Source organism: Gracilinanus agilis, chromosome 5, assembly GCF_016433145.1.
Source record: "Gracilinanus agilis isolate LMUSP501 chromosome 5, AgileGrace, whole genome shotgun sequence".
Taxonomy (NCBI): domain Eukaryota; kingdom Metazoa; phylum Chordata; class Mammalia; order Didelphimorphia; family Didelphidae; genus Gracilinanus; species Gracilinanus agilis.
This window is the reverse complement of record NC_058134.1, coordinates 189,630,906-189,647,729: the sequence shown is the minus strand read 5'-3', so window position 1 is coordinate 189,647,729 and position 16,824 is coordinate 189,630,906.

Genomic DNA, 16,824 nt, shown 5'->3' with positions numbered 1-16,824 from the left:
AGAATGCACTGTTCATTCTCCCCACTTCCAACTTGGAAAATCTCTAATCCTTCCTTTAATTAGAAATCAGATTACCTACTGTTATATTGTTTCTTTTTAATTAATTTGTCTTATTTGACTGTTTTTAATGTATAAAAATCTGTCTCCCCCTATATTTGGGACACAGTGCCAAAGGTGAGGAAGGTTACTGGGCCAGATTTATTCTCCAATTGGCATGGATTGCTAAATAAATCTATATGCAGAAGACCAAGCCTTTGTTTGTCATTTCATCTTTCATGTACCACAGGGGTGACATTGTCAGACTAGTCCTTTTGGAAGAGCACTGGCAGCTGAGAGGAAAAATATATGAGAATGGGAAAAGATCTGAGGCAGGAAGATTGACCAAAAGGCTATTACAATAATCCAGGCATGGAGGAATGAGTGCCTAAAACTAAAATGAGTACAGTGGCAATGAAGGAAACAGATACAAAAGATGTTATGAAAGTAAAACAGATGGATTTAGCAACAGACTAGATATATAGTGGGCAGGAGATAGTGAAGACTCAAGAATAATACTTCAGTTTTGAGCCTGAGGTACTAGGAAGACAGTGGTACCCTATATAGGAAAGTTTGGAAGAAGGGAGGACTTGAGGGGAAAGTCTACAGTACACCAATAAATGTTTAATGATCAGTTCTGCAGGGGGGAAAATGTACACATGACACATTTTAAAATTTAATATGAATTTTACTATTTTCTCACATTCTTAAAACTAGAAGCAGCTAGGTGATTGAGTAGATAAAGCCCTGGGACTGCACAAGTTCAAACCAGACATTCAAATCATCTAGGTGATCCTAAAGCAAGTTATTTAACCTATATGTGTCTCAGTTCCTCAACTATAAAAGAGGGGTAGTAATGGCACATACCTCTCAGAGCCATTGTGAGGATCAAATGAGATATGTGTAAAGTACTTAGCGCAGTGCCTGGCATATAATGGTGCTTACTAGCTGCTTATTTCCTTCCTTCCTTGCTAGACAATCAATTAAACAACAAATCAAGCTCTAATGTGTAGCATTTGCTAATTTCATATTTGTAGATGCTCACACTGAAAATTTAACAATTGGCTCTCTCACACTGGTTTAAGCTGGTTTCATTATATTCTGGGGAAAAGATGAGTTCAACTTTCAATATGTTGAGTTTAACATGCCTAGGACATACAGTTTAAGATGTCCAATATGCAATTAGAATTGCAAGAGAGTGGGCAGAGCTGAATAAAGAGACCTAAAAATCATATGCATAGAGATGATGATTAAACCCATGGGAGTTAATGAAATCACCAAGTAAAATAATTTTGAGGGAGAAGAGGGCCTAGGCTAGAGCATGGTAAGCAGGCATAACATTGATAAACATCCAGCAAATGAAACTGAGGAGTGGTCATTTGGGAAGAAAACCAAGAGAGAGTAGTGTCCCAAAAACCTAGAGGAGAGAGAATAACAAATAGAAAGAGGGCTGACTGACTGAGTCAAAGACTGTAGAAAGGTCATGAAGAATAGAGATTGAGAAAAGTCTATTATATTTTATAATTCAGAGATTATTAGTGGGGGCAGGTAGATGGCTCAGTAGATAGAGAGGCAAATCTAGGAGACAATAAATCCTGGATTTAAATCTGCCCTTAGACACTTCCTAGTTGTGTGACCATAGACAAGTAATTTAACTTTAATTGCTAGACCTTACCACTCTTCTGCTTTGGAATTAATACTTAGTATTGATTCTTTAAAAAAAGTAAGAGTTTAAGAGAGAGAGAGAAGAGGAGAGAAGAGAAGAGAAGAGAAGAGAAGAGAAGAGAAGAGAAGAGAAGAGAAGAGAAGAGAAGAGAAGAGAAGAGAAGAGAAGAGAGATTATTAGTAACTTATGGAGGAAGTAGTTTCAGCTACATAATTAGATCAGACGCCAGAATGTAGAGAATTAATAAAAGAGTGAGAAGAGAGGAAGTGGAGGCAGATGAAAGGATTAAGTGAGGATATTTTAAATGGAGGAAACACAAGCATGTTTGGAGGTATCAGGGAAACAGCCAATAGATAAGGAGAAATTGCAGATTAGTGAAAAGGTTATAGAAGGACAAATTGTTAGAGAAGTTGGATAGAACACATACATAGAGGTTCACCTTTGCAAGAGAAAGATCACCTCCTTATGTGAGGCAGGAATGAAAGAGGAGATAATTGGGAAAGGCATCTAAGTGATATGAGATGAAGAAAGAAGTGGAAGCTCTAGAATAATAGCCTCATTTTTTTTTCATTGAAATATGAGGCAAGGTCTCAGTTGAGAGGGTGGTAGCAGAGGAAGCCAAGAGCAATTTGAAATAGGATTAAAACCTCCAAGTATTTAGCCTGACAATGCTTCACTGTCATCACTCTGCCATGCCACTGTGCATGTAACACACTTTATTGAATTTCTACCTCTCAGTCTTGGAATAGTCATCAAATCACAAGTACCTTTACTTTTAGAAAGATTATGCCAATTAATTTTACTATGACTCTACTCACCATTCCCATGACTTCCCAAAACAAAACACATATCTCTGGCCACCCATCACCACCACCCAAAAATGTGCTTTCTCTTCTAATTTGAACATAATCTCCAGTTTTGTAGTTTTTGTATTTTTTAAATTATATTTTTAAAACTCAACTCGAACTCATTTCTGTTTACCTAATAGAACAACAACAACAACAAAAAGAGTGAACATGAAATTGTGGATCTCTGCTATGAACAACAGGATTTTCTTTTAAAATGTATAATAATTTGAACATGTAACATTCAAAATTGTTCTAATTCTTTCTGATTTCCCTTTTTATTCTCTGCTCTGCATTTAAAAATGCTTCACTGGCCTCTATTTTTGGAGGGCTTTTTTAGCCCTAATTCCTCTCTCCTTCCTTTGCCACTTCCCCTTTGAAGAAAAAATATAAAATCAAAATACAGACTCTTATATGTATGTCTCCTAGTAGTTTAGCACAGTGCTATATGTAAATATAAGTGAATGCTGAATTTTTTCAGATGGATTCATCTATACATACTGAGGGTGTCACAAAAATCAATATAGTTTTAAGTTCTATGTGTATACATCAGTGATTCCCAAAGTGGGCTCCACCGCCCCCTGGTGGGTGCTGCAGTGATCCAGGAAAGCGGTGATGGCCACAGGTGCATTTATCTTTCCTATTAATTGCTATTAAAATTTAAAAAAATTAATTTCCAGGGGTCTAAGTAATATTTTTTTCTGGAAAGGGGGCAGTAGGCCAAAAAAGTTTGGGAACCACTGGTATACATGTATATATAGAATATAACTATATTATATGTGTATGTATGTATATACACACATACTATGTTTTCTCTCCTTTTTAATTTTAAAGTGGTAATTTATTCCATTAAAAGCACATCAACTAAAGCAGAATGGACTGTCTTATACATGCTGATCTTTTAAAATACTATTCTACTTTATAGTTAAATTGAATTCAATGGAGCTGTTGTTCATTTTTTCCCCTCTTTTCCCCTACTCCTTCCTACCCCCTTCCAAACACCCATACACCAGGATCATTTTCCTAATGTTGATTTTTGGTGGCAAAGTCAAAATGATACTTCATTTTTGGTGCTTTAATCACATCTGCCTCCTGCTGGAAGTCTTGCAGTGATTTTGTCATATATTATCAAGACCAAGTTCATCACCAGTCAAAGGATTACTTAGCAAACTTATTTCCCTACTTTCTCTTTTCCTTTCTTTGATCTGTTAAGAGATAGCTGTCCACTGCACTCTTATCAATTTATACCAGATTGTATTCAGTTTAGTATTAACTTAGATACTTAATAACACAATTCCATGATAGTAATTCTTCATCCAGGGTAGAATACATTTTGTACCAAGATATGTAAAGATTTTCCTGACAACCTTGAAAAAGAAAATAACTAAGTTGAATTTTTTGTTTTTAAGATATTTATACATCTAGAGGCATTTATCATACTTTGCAAATCAGGTATATTATATCCAGATATAATAAAAAAGAAAATGGTCAAGAAAAGAAATTTACAGTATTTTTTCTGAACATCTGTTGTTCAGTCATTTCAGTCATGTCTGGTTTTTTCTGACCCCATTTGAAGTTTACTTGGCAATGATCCTGGTTGGTTTGTAATTTCCTTCTCCAGTTCATTTTTCAGATGAGGATCTGAGGCTTAAATGACTTGCCCAGTGTCATACAGTTGGTAAGTGTGTGAGGCCAGATTTGAACTAAGAAAGATGAGTCTTCCTGCCTTCGATCCCAACACTCTCTCCACTGTATCACCTAATTGCTTTTTGACCACAGGTATGCTTAAATATATATATATGTGTGTGTGTTTGTGTGTGTGTGTGTATACATATATATGATTATACATGCCATTACACCTCTTATTATTTCAATAAAATAAATAGTAATAAAGCAATAACATGTTCATTGCTCTTTGTATACCTTATTTCATTTGAGCTTCACAACAATCTTGTAAGGTAGGCTTCACAAGTATTATCTTGATTTTGCAGAAGAGGAAAAAATGGCTGAGATTAATTGACTAATTTATAACTAGTCAACAGTCTTGACATAGTTATAATACTTGAAGTGCGTTTGAGTTCCTCTCCTTCTGACCACTGATCAGACCTTTTATTCTCACTCCAATTGATTCTCATTTAAGTCTTTGGTGTTCATAATGGTGATTCATTGCCTTCGTATTGAACATTTTTCTGTGATGCTTTCAGCAGTAAATAATTGTATAGAATATTCTTTTTTTTAATTTTATTTTTTAGAAAAAAAATTTTTCCATGGTTACATGATTCATGTTCTTACTCTCCCCACTCCCACCTCCCCCATAGCTAACACACATTTCCACTGGTTACTTCAGGTGTCATCGATCAAGTGTTTCCATATTATTGATAATTACACTGGGGTGGTCATTTAGAGTTTACTTCCCAAATAATGTCCATATCAACCCATGTGTTCAAGGAGTTGTTTTTCTTCTGTGTTTCCATTTCTGTAGTTCTTCCTCTGAATGTGGGTAGCATTCTTTTCCATAAATCCCTCAGAATTGTCCTGGGTCATTGCATTGCTGCCAGTTACATTCGATTTTACCACAGTGTATCAGTCTCTGTGTACAATGTTCTTCTGGCTCTGCTCCTTTCACTCTGCACCAATTCCTGGAGGTCTTTCCAGTTCACATGGAATTCCTCCCATTTATTATTCCTTTGAGCACAATAGTATTCCATCACCAACAGATACCACAGTTTGTTCAGCCATTCCCCAATTGAAGGACGTACCCTTATTTTCCAGTTTTTTGCTACCATAAAGAGTGCAGCTATAAATATTTTTTGTTCAGAATATTCTGAGTCATTTAAAAAATTACCCTGGGAGTTCACAATGCTTTATTTAAAAGTATTCATACACACATATACATGCATGTACACACACACACATACATTGCAGTTCCTACTCCATGCTGCTGCTACTATGATAATTAGATTAAATCTACCCTACCCATCTTTAGATTTAATCACGAAAGATGAAAACATCTCCACTTAACTCACAAGTTGGGTGGTCTGTGACCCACGTGTGCTAGAGTGAGTGACAAATCAAAATTTACTGACTGTAGGCAGTCCTAAGAAAAGCGTGTTGTGATTGGACACGTAAACTAAGAGAAAGGCACAGGAAGTGAAGCAAAAGAAGCTCCTTTAAAAGAGACTTCAGTAAGCTCAGCTTCTTTCTTCTGGTTCATGAACAGGACCTGAAGGAGCTCTTTTGATTCATGACCAGGACTTAGAGGAGCTCTGGACTTTGGTGAGATTGTTCTTAAATCTTTCCTTTGGAATTCCACATGGTGAGTGTAAAGACTGAATCTTCCTGAACTTCTCTTAAGGAACTTCCTTTTTAATAGAGACTCTGTGGCTGAAGCTTTTCCTTCATTTGCCTCCAAGATCCTTCAGGCCTCTGACTTTCCAGTCTTGGGATCAAGGCCGGATTTCCCTCATTTGAGGGTTAATTAGATCTACTTGTATTGAGCTAGGGGATCAGAGCAAATTGCCTAGTGTGTTAGATTACTTATCCTTATCTTATCTTCTCTCTCATTTCCTTATTTCTTCTCATTTATAAATAAACTTCCATAAAAGTCATTTTGACTTGAGGTTATTCTTTAATTGGGGATTGATAATTATTCAATTCCCTGGCGACCAACCTTTTAATATTAACCCAATCAACCCCACCTTTTTTACCCCTTACACTACAGAAAATAAGATACCAAGGAGGTTTTCCTTCTTTTTCAATCATATTCCACTATATTTACAATTGGTTCTATTATATTTACCTTTGATTTCTTGATGACTCCCCATGACTATTTTTTATTAATTAGAAGGAAAAATTATATCAATCCTAGTAACCACACTGACATTGTGTGTTTATATAAGCAGTTTTTATCATTGACTTGAATAAGGATATAGGTGCAAACTCAACAAATTTTCAGGTGATAAAAAGCTGAAAGAGATAGAGTCAAGCTTCAAAAAAAGCTTTGGGACAAAGCTAATTAGATGAAATTAAATAAGGATAAATGCACTGTCTTGTAAGATGTTTAAAAACCAATTTCATGAGCAAAAAACAGTAGAAAATGGCTAGACAGCATTTTGTCTGAAAAATATTTAGAGGTTTTGGTGGACTGCAAGTTCAATATAAATTAGCAGTGTGGTATGGCAGCCAAAAATGGCCTACTATGATTTTAGACCTCATTAAGAAAGCTATATTTTGCAGGAATAAAGAGATGAGTTTCCCAATGAACTCTGCCCCCATCCAGTGTCATCTGGAATATTTTGTTCAGTTCTAGGCATTAGAGTTGGACCCTGAGAAAGACAGAGAACATCTAGTTGAGAGTAGAAGTCATTGTGAAATGTCTTGAGCTCATGTCACATGAGGATTATTTGAAGAAACTGTGAATATTTAGACAAAAGAAGTCTTGGGAAATGGAAAAGTATGCAGAGAATATCAACTATCATCAAGTATACAGAAGGCTGTCTTATGGGACAAGGATTTGACTTGTTCTGTTTGACTCCAGGAGACAGAATAAGGAGTAGTAAATGGAAGTTATGAGAAAGGGAAAATTAAGCTTGAAATAAGGAAAAAACTTCCTAATAGTCATATATACTCAATGGACTGCCTCAAGATGTGATGGGCTCTTTGAGCATAATTGGCTAAACAAGTTTTGGCATATAATTGTGATGGAATACTACTCTGCCATAAGAAATGACAAACAGATTAATTTTGGGAAAACATGGAAAGACCTACTTGAAATTGTGAAGAGCAAAATGAGCAGATCCAAGAGAACATTATATTCAGCAACAGAAATAGTTTGAAGAATGACTTCTATATATTTTCCTCCAGAGAAAGAACTAATAGAAATAAGATATAATATATATATAGTTGTTTTTTTGCTTTTTGTTTTTGTTTTTTTGTTTGACAAATAAAGCCTTCTCTAATGGGGGAGAAAAGGGAAGGAAGAAGTTGACTGGGTATTTGAATATAACAAACAAATAAAAAAATTTTCAAGTGGCAAGTTCCTACTTCTTGAATGTTTCTATACAGAGGTTGGATAATCATTTGAGTATGTTATTTCTTTCATGTATTAGTTGTACTAAAATGTCTAGTGATATCCCTTTCAACTCTCAAATTCTGTGATTATGTAAGAGTGGAAGATGGCATAAGTTTCAAGGAAGGGAGAAATGATTTTTTAATGCAGTGAAATGTAGGAAGTACTTGAGTCCTTTGGTTTAAAACAGTGGCCATTAAACAAATACATACAATATAAGTGGAGCTGTATAAATTAAACATTCTTCCCACATACCAATTGATGACATAGTGGATATCTAGTTCTTCAGGAAGACTTTCAATTCTTTTCTCCAACTTGGGTAAAAATAGAGTAATTCTCCTTTAGGTTACAAAGGTTCTACTCTGGGCTATTCTTGATTGGTATAATATTAACATTTATTCTATAGTTGTTCTGCCCTTCACCTAAAGCTTCATCAAAATACAGAGCTGATTTGGGGTTCTCAAAATCTGTGTCATTGGAGTACAAACTTTAACAGACACTTTCCAAGCTGGAAAAGCTTTGGGATATGAACCCAGATATGTACTGCCTTAAAAACAACCTACCTATGTTTAAAGAAACAGAAGGCTGGCAATCAAGTGGAAATTTTATTTAACCACAGAATCTCATGAAGACAAGCTATCAAGGAGTTGAAGTTTTTCAATTTTCTTCGGCAAAAGGAAGACCCACACCAATAACATTAGAGGGCTTTTTTAAGTATTAAAGGAGCTATTTTCCCATTGTTATGCCAAACTATATTTGGTTATTGGCTTAAGGAAAGATAAATTAAAGTCTTTTAGGTGTAAGATTCTTTACTTACATCACATGACTAATGTTATCCTTCTTCCCAAATCTACCCTCTGAATTCATTAGTAAAACTGATTACATAGAGAAATTAATTAGGTATGAGATGTTTAATATTTTATACATATATACATATATATAAATATATATATCTCATAGAGGATCCCAGAATCATTACCCAAATTTCAAGTTATTCCATCAGTCTTCTTCCACTCAATACAAAAGCAATTTTTCTACCTATGTGTTAATTTTTTTCCTAGTCAGCCAGAAGACACAATTATTTCACAGGCATAAATGAAATATCATAATGAGAAAAGTGACACTAGATTTCTGTAACACTATATGCTTGGGGATACTCTCTCACAAAGAGTGAGATTAATGAGCACACATAGGTGTCATCATGATGGGAACATGTATAACCAGGGCACACTTCATGCCTTTGCCACTTTAGAGTCACTGGTATCTTCTGGTGATCTTACTGCAGTGTTTTCTCTAGGCTTGTACTCAAGGCAGTGTGTGGTGCTTTCTTCTGGGCTTACACCAGTGTCAAGTTGCATTTCTTCTGCTGCCCACTGGGTATCATATCTTTGCTTCTCTCTACCTTTCTTTCTTTCTTTCTTAGATTTCCCTGTTCACTTATAGGCAAGTAACTCCTCTGGTCTTATGGCATCTGCTGCAGATAGCAAGGTCTGGGGTTCAGTTCTTCAAGGCCAGCTGCCACCTCAGCCTGATGACTAGAAAGTATTTGTCTGATAAAGATTGGGTGATAGCCCTTTAGGCATAGCCAGAACACAACCAATTTATAAAAGCCAGGTGGAATGATCTCAATTCAAAAATAGTCTTTTGCTTTTAATCCTATATCTGAAGCTTAGATCAAAATAACTTTGTTCCAAAAAAAACTATCTGACAGGATTAGAAATTCCCAAGACCCTCTCTGGTTTTCCAGGACAAAAAAAATGTAAAGGTCAAGGTCACTCTTCTCCACCCACTCAAACTAAATTTATTAGGAGTATCTGTCAGCAGCAGAACCCTCTTAGCTTTGGAATTCTGTGACTCTATTTTAGCCACTGGGGGCAGAGGGTAGTGGATAGAACTTTACTCCCTTTCTCTACACACACACACACACACACACACACACACACACACACACACACACACACACACACACACCATACAAGGTACTTACTCTAGGTATGATGTATTCTTACATATATTGTTCTAAAATCACTTAAAATATAAATGTATCTTTACCACTAGAGAATATGTGCACAGGCAGTTAATGTATTTAAACTGAATGTCCTTTCTCTTAGAAGTACCTGAATAATTATGTGATAAAAATACCAATTTTTCACACAGTATAAGAAAGAAAATGTTGTTGAGAACAGTAGTATTCTCCTTTTGCTGCAATGATTTGCATATCCTGCTTAGTAGAAGTGTTCTGATTATTTTAAGATGATAGGTTACAGCCTATCATCTTAAAATGAAGCATATCAAATCTTAAAGTTAATTCTTTTGTCTCTTGTTCTTTAGTGGCATGTGCTGCTGAAAATGATTTTAGTGTAGAATTGATGTGACAGGAGAGCAAAAGAAGAATAAAATATAGCAACAAATATCATTCCTGACTTGATCAATTTGGTTTTCTGTACATGGATCCTAAAAGTAGTTTTTCTGTGCATGTGTGTATATATGTGGGCCTTAAACTACAATTTATTACAAACAGATAAATAGGGCACTGGACAGTGATTTATAGTGGGAAATTCCTGATTTGTGTATAAAGGTAACTTTCTAAGAATTTATTTATTTCCCACCTTCCATTCTAAACTATCATTTTTCTAGTTTACATTTTTCCATCCTCTTAGATTACTTCTTTAATAATTTCTCTCCCTAATTCCTTCCTCTCAGAGGCAATATGCATTGTAAATGAAATGCTACACTTGGAGATAACAAGAATTGGGTGGAAAACCCACTTCTAATGCTCAATAGCCGTGCGAGTATAGATAAGTAATAAAACATCTCTGACCTTTGGGCAATTCTCTAAAACTATAAATTACAGACAGATTATAATCTGAGTTAGTGGAAAGAATTTAAAATTATAAATCTAAACTTCTGATATCACTAAATTCTGACTATGCTTTTTAGAGAACTGGTTGCATTGGTATGTCAGTATTTTAACTAAATGGATATTGGATAACCTAGCTTCTCATCATCTTTCCAAATAGTAAGATTTGTGTCAAAGTAAAAGGATGAAAAAAAAAGGGAAAGGAAAATAAATTCTTATGAAGAAAAAGCCAAGAGAAAATAAAAAAACATTGAGACTAAAGAAATGATTGAACATAAGTGACTCACTAATATAAAGAAGACATACCCTGGAAGGAGAAATTCCAGAAGAAAAAAATAATTTAATGGAACAGTAAATATAGCTAGTTCTCCCCAAAGTGGGATGGAACAGATGGAAGTGTAACATGCACTTAGAAGATTCAGAAGAATCCCCAGAGTAGTTAAGAAGTTTAATAGAAGAAATAAGAGATGAGATTTGTCAATAAGCTCTTATTTTTTAATGTTTATTGATATTTTATGTTTATTGATATTTGTTAAATTCATAATGAAAAGAAGAAAATATTTTAAGAGGGAAAATAGATATTTTGCTTAGACTATGACATTCCCTTAGACATCAATTCCTATGTCTTTGATAGGAACTGGTAATGAACAATGACCTCAGCTCTGAAAGGAATAGAAGAAACAGAATGAGAAGGATTAAATTTGGAAAATTGAGCTATACTTTCAAAGAACTGTTTCAGCTTCTATAAAACTTCATTATAAAATGCCATAATCTTGGAAGAATCAAAATTACAAATAATCTAAAAGAAAATACACCTCTTTTTTTAAACATTTATTAATATTTATTTTTTAGAAAAGTTAACTTGGTTACATAATTCATGCTCTTACTTTCCCCTTCACTCCCCAATCTCCCCCCCCCACCATGGCTGATGTGTATTTCCACTGGCTTTAACATGTGTCATTGATCAAGACCTATTTCAAAATTGTTGATAGTTGCATTGGTGTGGTATTTTCGAGTCTACATCCGCAATCATGTCCGCCTCAACCCATGTGTTCAAGCAGTTGTTTTTTTCTGTTTCCACTCCTGTAGTTCTTGAAAATATACCTCTTAAGCACCACAGAAATAGTAATCACTTAATTTTTAACTCCTTCCACTCTCATAGATTATAATATGTCCATAAGCTATAATCTGAAGGAATTATCTGAGGTTCAAAAAGGTTAGGTAACTTGTCCATACTCACATAGTTAATGTGTCAAAAGTGGGTTTCAACCTCTCTCTTCCTAACTCTAAATCAAAAATTCTATCTACCTATACACATTGCTTCTCAGAGGAAAAAAATTAAGGAGGGAAATTATAGACCTTAAAAATGATTTGAAGAGATAAAAAAACTGACAGTTTAGAATGGTAAATTGGAAATAGTAATAATGCATATGTTGAAAAACTGGATAGCTGGGACAGAATGGAAAAATGTAGAGTTACAAAAAGAAATATTAAAATAAATAATGAGAGCAAAATTAATATTTATAAGTCCCCTAAACAATAAAGCAATTACATATTTGAGCAAAAATCTTAGAAAAAAATTTATATCAATAGACCTTTGGCAACTATTGAAAGGAATTTTTAAGGAGTATGCTTATTTTTAGCATCAAATAGCCCCTTGACAAAAATTAATCATGTGCTAGGTAATTTAATGCAACAATAAATGCACAAAAATATATATAACTTTAAGGGCTCAATTACAGTTTATAAATTCTGATAAACACTGGATAGTAAAATCTCTTTTAATTGTGTGGACTGATTACATAAAATAGAAAAACTTCATAGAATAAAATCAATTTGTATAAGAAAAACTATTAAGAAATAATAGATATATAAAATATTTCTGATGTTAATCTTTTTAATTTGATGTATACAAGTGTATATATGTATTATATATTTCATATGTATGTGTACATGCCTATATGTGCTTATACATATTATTCTTATATTTTATATGTGGACTCTATGTTCATTTATATGAAAATATATCACAGGCTTGTAAACATATAATGTAAATGCCCATGTGTGTAAATTCATAAGGACATCTATACATAAATGTACATATAATATATATAATATATATAATTTTAATTTCATGCAAAAATATATCTATGGCATACAACTATGCATATTTGCCACAATTTATTTTTGGATCTGCTCATCTTTTTTTAGTAGGACAAGAGATGATACTGGTTGAAAACATAAAATATCTTTAAAATAGAATAGACAAATTTTCAATTAATAGACTTCTTACTCAATAATCAAGTGAACTTAGAATGTATGGAGATATATTCCTGACTTTTGAAGTGAATGTTAAGAAAGACAACTTAACCTTTAGTGTCGTTGTCATAGAAGAGATACTTGGGCTAGACAATGAGCACATATTGTCCAGCTTATTTTCTCCTTATCCTTCGATTTTTCCCCTTTATTTCATCACTTTGAAGCTTTCTTTTGGCCCTATTGTATGGTGGCGTTCTTACTACTGCTCTTTAAGTTTTGTTTTTTAATTTTCTATCAAGGAAATCTGATACCAACTCTAAAGAATGGCCTTGCAGGTGATATTACTAGGTCCAGCTAACCTAACAAGATATGAAAACATTGTGTCACTGAAGTCAGAAATAACTTCTAGTATTTATGCATATGCATATCGAATAATTTATCACTTTTGAAGCTCTCATTTTGATAGTCCTTCCTACAGATTTATTTCTGTATTCTATCTTTTTTTGTATAGTCATCCCTTGCTACATCACAGTTCACTTATCATGGTTTCACTGTATTGCAGGTTTTTAAAAAAATAGATACATAGAAACATAGATATATAGATATAGATAGATATATAATCCTGTATCAAATGGAATAACACTTATCCTGGCATACTATTGGCTGATGGAATGAAAGGAGACCAACCACAGTGCTGTGTTCTGTGTCCTAGGTGCTGATCGATTCAGTGACTGTAAGTTAATAAGTATGGAAATGGCTTATAGGAGAGTGGGAAGGATTTATAAAGCCTTAAAAATTATATAAATAATATAATGCCACTACTTCACAGATTTTCACCTATCGTGGGGGGGTCTTTGGAACAAAACTCCTGTGCCAGATGAGGGATCACTGTATGTCTCATGTGTAACTATTTATGAATATATATACCTATTATTAGAATATAAGATCCTTGAAGGAAGAGCCCTTTTTGCCTGAATTTTGTTGAATCCTCAACACTTCACAGAGTTCCTGGCACATATAAGCACTAAATGCAATGTTGATTAGTTGATTTGAAAGAAGCCACTCATCGCCATATTTTTCTAGGAAATCCTCAGGAGAGAAGCTTCCTGCACCATTGCTATATCTCTACTACTAGTCCTCTCAAAAAGCAAGATCATGCCCCAGATTGTAGGACCTGCTTACAAGGAATTTATAGCAGATTTTTCTTCATGTATCTGAGAGGTGATTTCTTAAAATTCCTCAGTCTCCTCTAGGAAGTAAAGTCCACTTTAAGGATTTCTGATATAAAAAAGAAAGGCATGAAAGATACATAATAATATGCCTCCAAAATATAAAATTTTAAATGAAGGAGATAGACAATTTGAAGCATACATTTCCTTCAAAATTAAGCTCCAACAATGAAGCAGTATGTGCAGAGTGGAATAGTGAGACTTTCTTGGGAAGCTTTCTTGAAAGGCAATGAGAAGTAGTGAAAAGACATCATAGCTGACAATAAAAATTTGTCTAAAGGGAAGAAAGTGAAGGAAAATCCACCTCTCATTTCTCCTGATCATGAAGTCTCTCAGTTCTATAAGCAACTCTTTAAGTTGCTGAGGTGCTCACTTGCATCAGTAGAGGATCCCCATCCCAAGGTTTTCAATATCAGTGAAATCACAATTCTATTACTTTATCCCCACTTTTCCCTTTCTCTCCCCCTTCCTGATTCCATAAAATATTGCAATGAATATAAATTAGTTATTTGCTCTCTTTCTCCTTCAAAGAACACGAGAATAAGCCATGATAGGTTTGAGGTTCTCCCAGAGGCTATGCAGATAATCAGCAAGTGAAATGACTGTCAAGTTGAACAACCTGGAGAATTAAAGATAGTTTAGCCCGCAGTTCAATAAAATATCCCAATAAGTGGTCCAACATTTGATCAATAAAAGAATGAGGCTAAAATGACAGCAAAGGAAAGTAAAAAATGTTAGAGGGGATGTGGCAAAATTGGGACATTAATGCATTGCTGGTAAAGTTGTGAATTGATCCAACCATTCTGAACAGCAATTTGGAACTATGCTCAAAGGACTTTAAAAGATTTTTTAAGATAAAAAAGACTGCCTTTTGATCCATCCATACCACTTCTGGGTTTATACCCCAAAGAGAATAAGGAAAAAGACTTGTACAAAAATATTTAGAGCCACGCTCTCTGTGGTGGCAAAACTTTGGAAAATGAGGGTATGCCCTTCAATTGGGAAATAGCTGAACAAATTGTGGTATCTGTTGGTGATGGAATACTACTGTGCTCAGAGGAATAATGAACTGGAGAAATTCCATGTGAACTGGAACGACCTCCAGGAATCGATGCAGAGTGAAAAAAGCAGAACCAGGAGAACACTGTACACAGAGACTGATATACTGCGGCACAATCGAATGTAATGGACTTCCGTACTAGCAGTAATGCAATAATCCAGGACAATTCTGAGGGACTTATGAGAAACAACACTATCCACATTCAGAGGAAGAACTATAGGAGTAGAAACCCTGAAGAAAAACAACTCCTTGGTCACATTAGTCGTTAGGGACATGACTGGAGTATAGACTCTAAGCAATCACTCTAACACAAATATTAATAATATCGAAATAGGTCTTGATCAATGACATATGTAAAACCCAGTGGAATTTCTCATTGGTAATGGAGTTGGGGGGGGGAAGGAGAGGAAGGGAAAGGATATGAATGATGTAACCATGGAAAAATATGCTAAATCAATTAAATACAAATTTTCAATTAAAAACAATAAAATAATGAAACAAGATAACCTAAGAACAATGACATATAGTGTTGATAGTACCGTTTTATTCATCTACTAAGTGTCTTCCAAGAATGAAAACCTGTGTTTTTATAGACTTTTTCAATTTATTTTTAAGAAGTATTTATTAAGTACCAGGTATCAAGCATTGTGATAAATACCTTACAAATATCTCATTTTATTCTCATAACAACCTTGGGAGGGAAGTACTATTATTATCCTCATTTTGGAGACTTGGTAACTGATGCAGACAGAGATTAAATGACTTAATGAGGGTCACATAGCTAGTAAATATCTGGGGCAATATTTGAATTCAGGTCTTTCTGATTCCAAGTCTCAATATTCTATAGACTCAACCACCCAGCTGATTTGACAATATTAAAAGTTTCTAACATTGGATTCATTAATTTGACTCAGCAGTTGAATTTTAAAATAAAAACTTTTAGACATGTACAAAAATATTTATTGCTGCACTCTTTGTAGTGGCAAAAAAAACTAGAAAATGAGGATATGCCCTTCAATTGGGGAATGACTGAACAAATTGTGGTATCTGGTTGGTGGCGATGGAATACTACTGTGCTCAAAGGAATAATGAACTAGAGGAATTCCATGTGAACTGGAACATGAAACAACCTCCAGGAATCGATGCAGAGTGAAAAAAGCAGAACCAGGAGAACATTGTACACAGAGATTGATACACTGTGGTAAAATCGAATGCAATGGACTTCTCTACTAGAAGCAATACAATGACCTAGATCAATTCTGAGGGACTCAGAATGCTATCCACATTCAGAGGAAGAACTGTGGGAGTAGAAAAACAACTGCTTGAACACATGGGTTGATGAGGATATGATTTAGGATGTAGACTCTAAACAACCACCCCAGTGCAACTATCAATAATATGGATATAGGTCTTGATCAATGAAACATGTAAAACCCAGTGGAAATGCATATTGGCTATTGGGGGCTGGGGGGGTTGGGGGGTTGGGGGATAGAGAAAGAAAATGAATCATGTAACCATGGAAAATTTTTCTAAAAATTTTTTAAAAATAAAAACTTTTAGTCTTAAGTGTAAAAAATGTAAATAGTTAACATACTATCATGCTCAATAGTTCATTTTGTGTATTGCTGGGCAATAGCAGACGGTTCTCCTTACGCAAAAAGTCATTATTACCACCCCTCATACTAATGTAAGAATATGCATTAAGTTTCCACAGTCTGGTATGTGAGGTATATGACATTCGGGTAGGCATAATCTTATTGAAGTCAGAAAGGTCAGAATATGAAGTAGAAGTCATATTTAA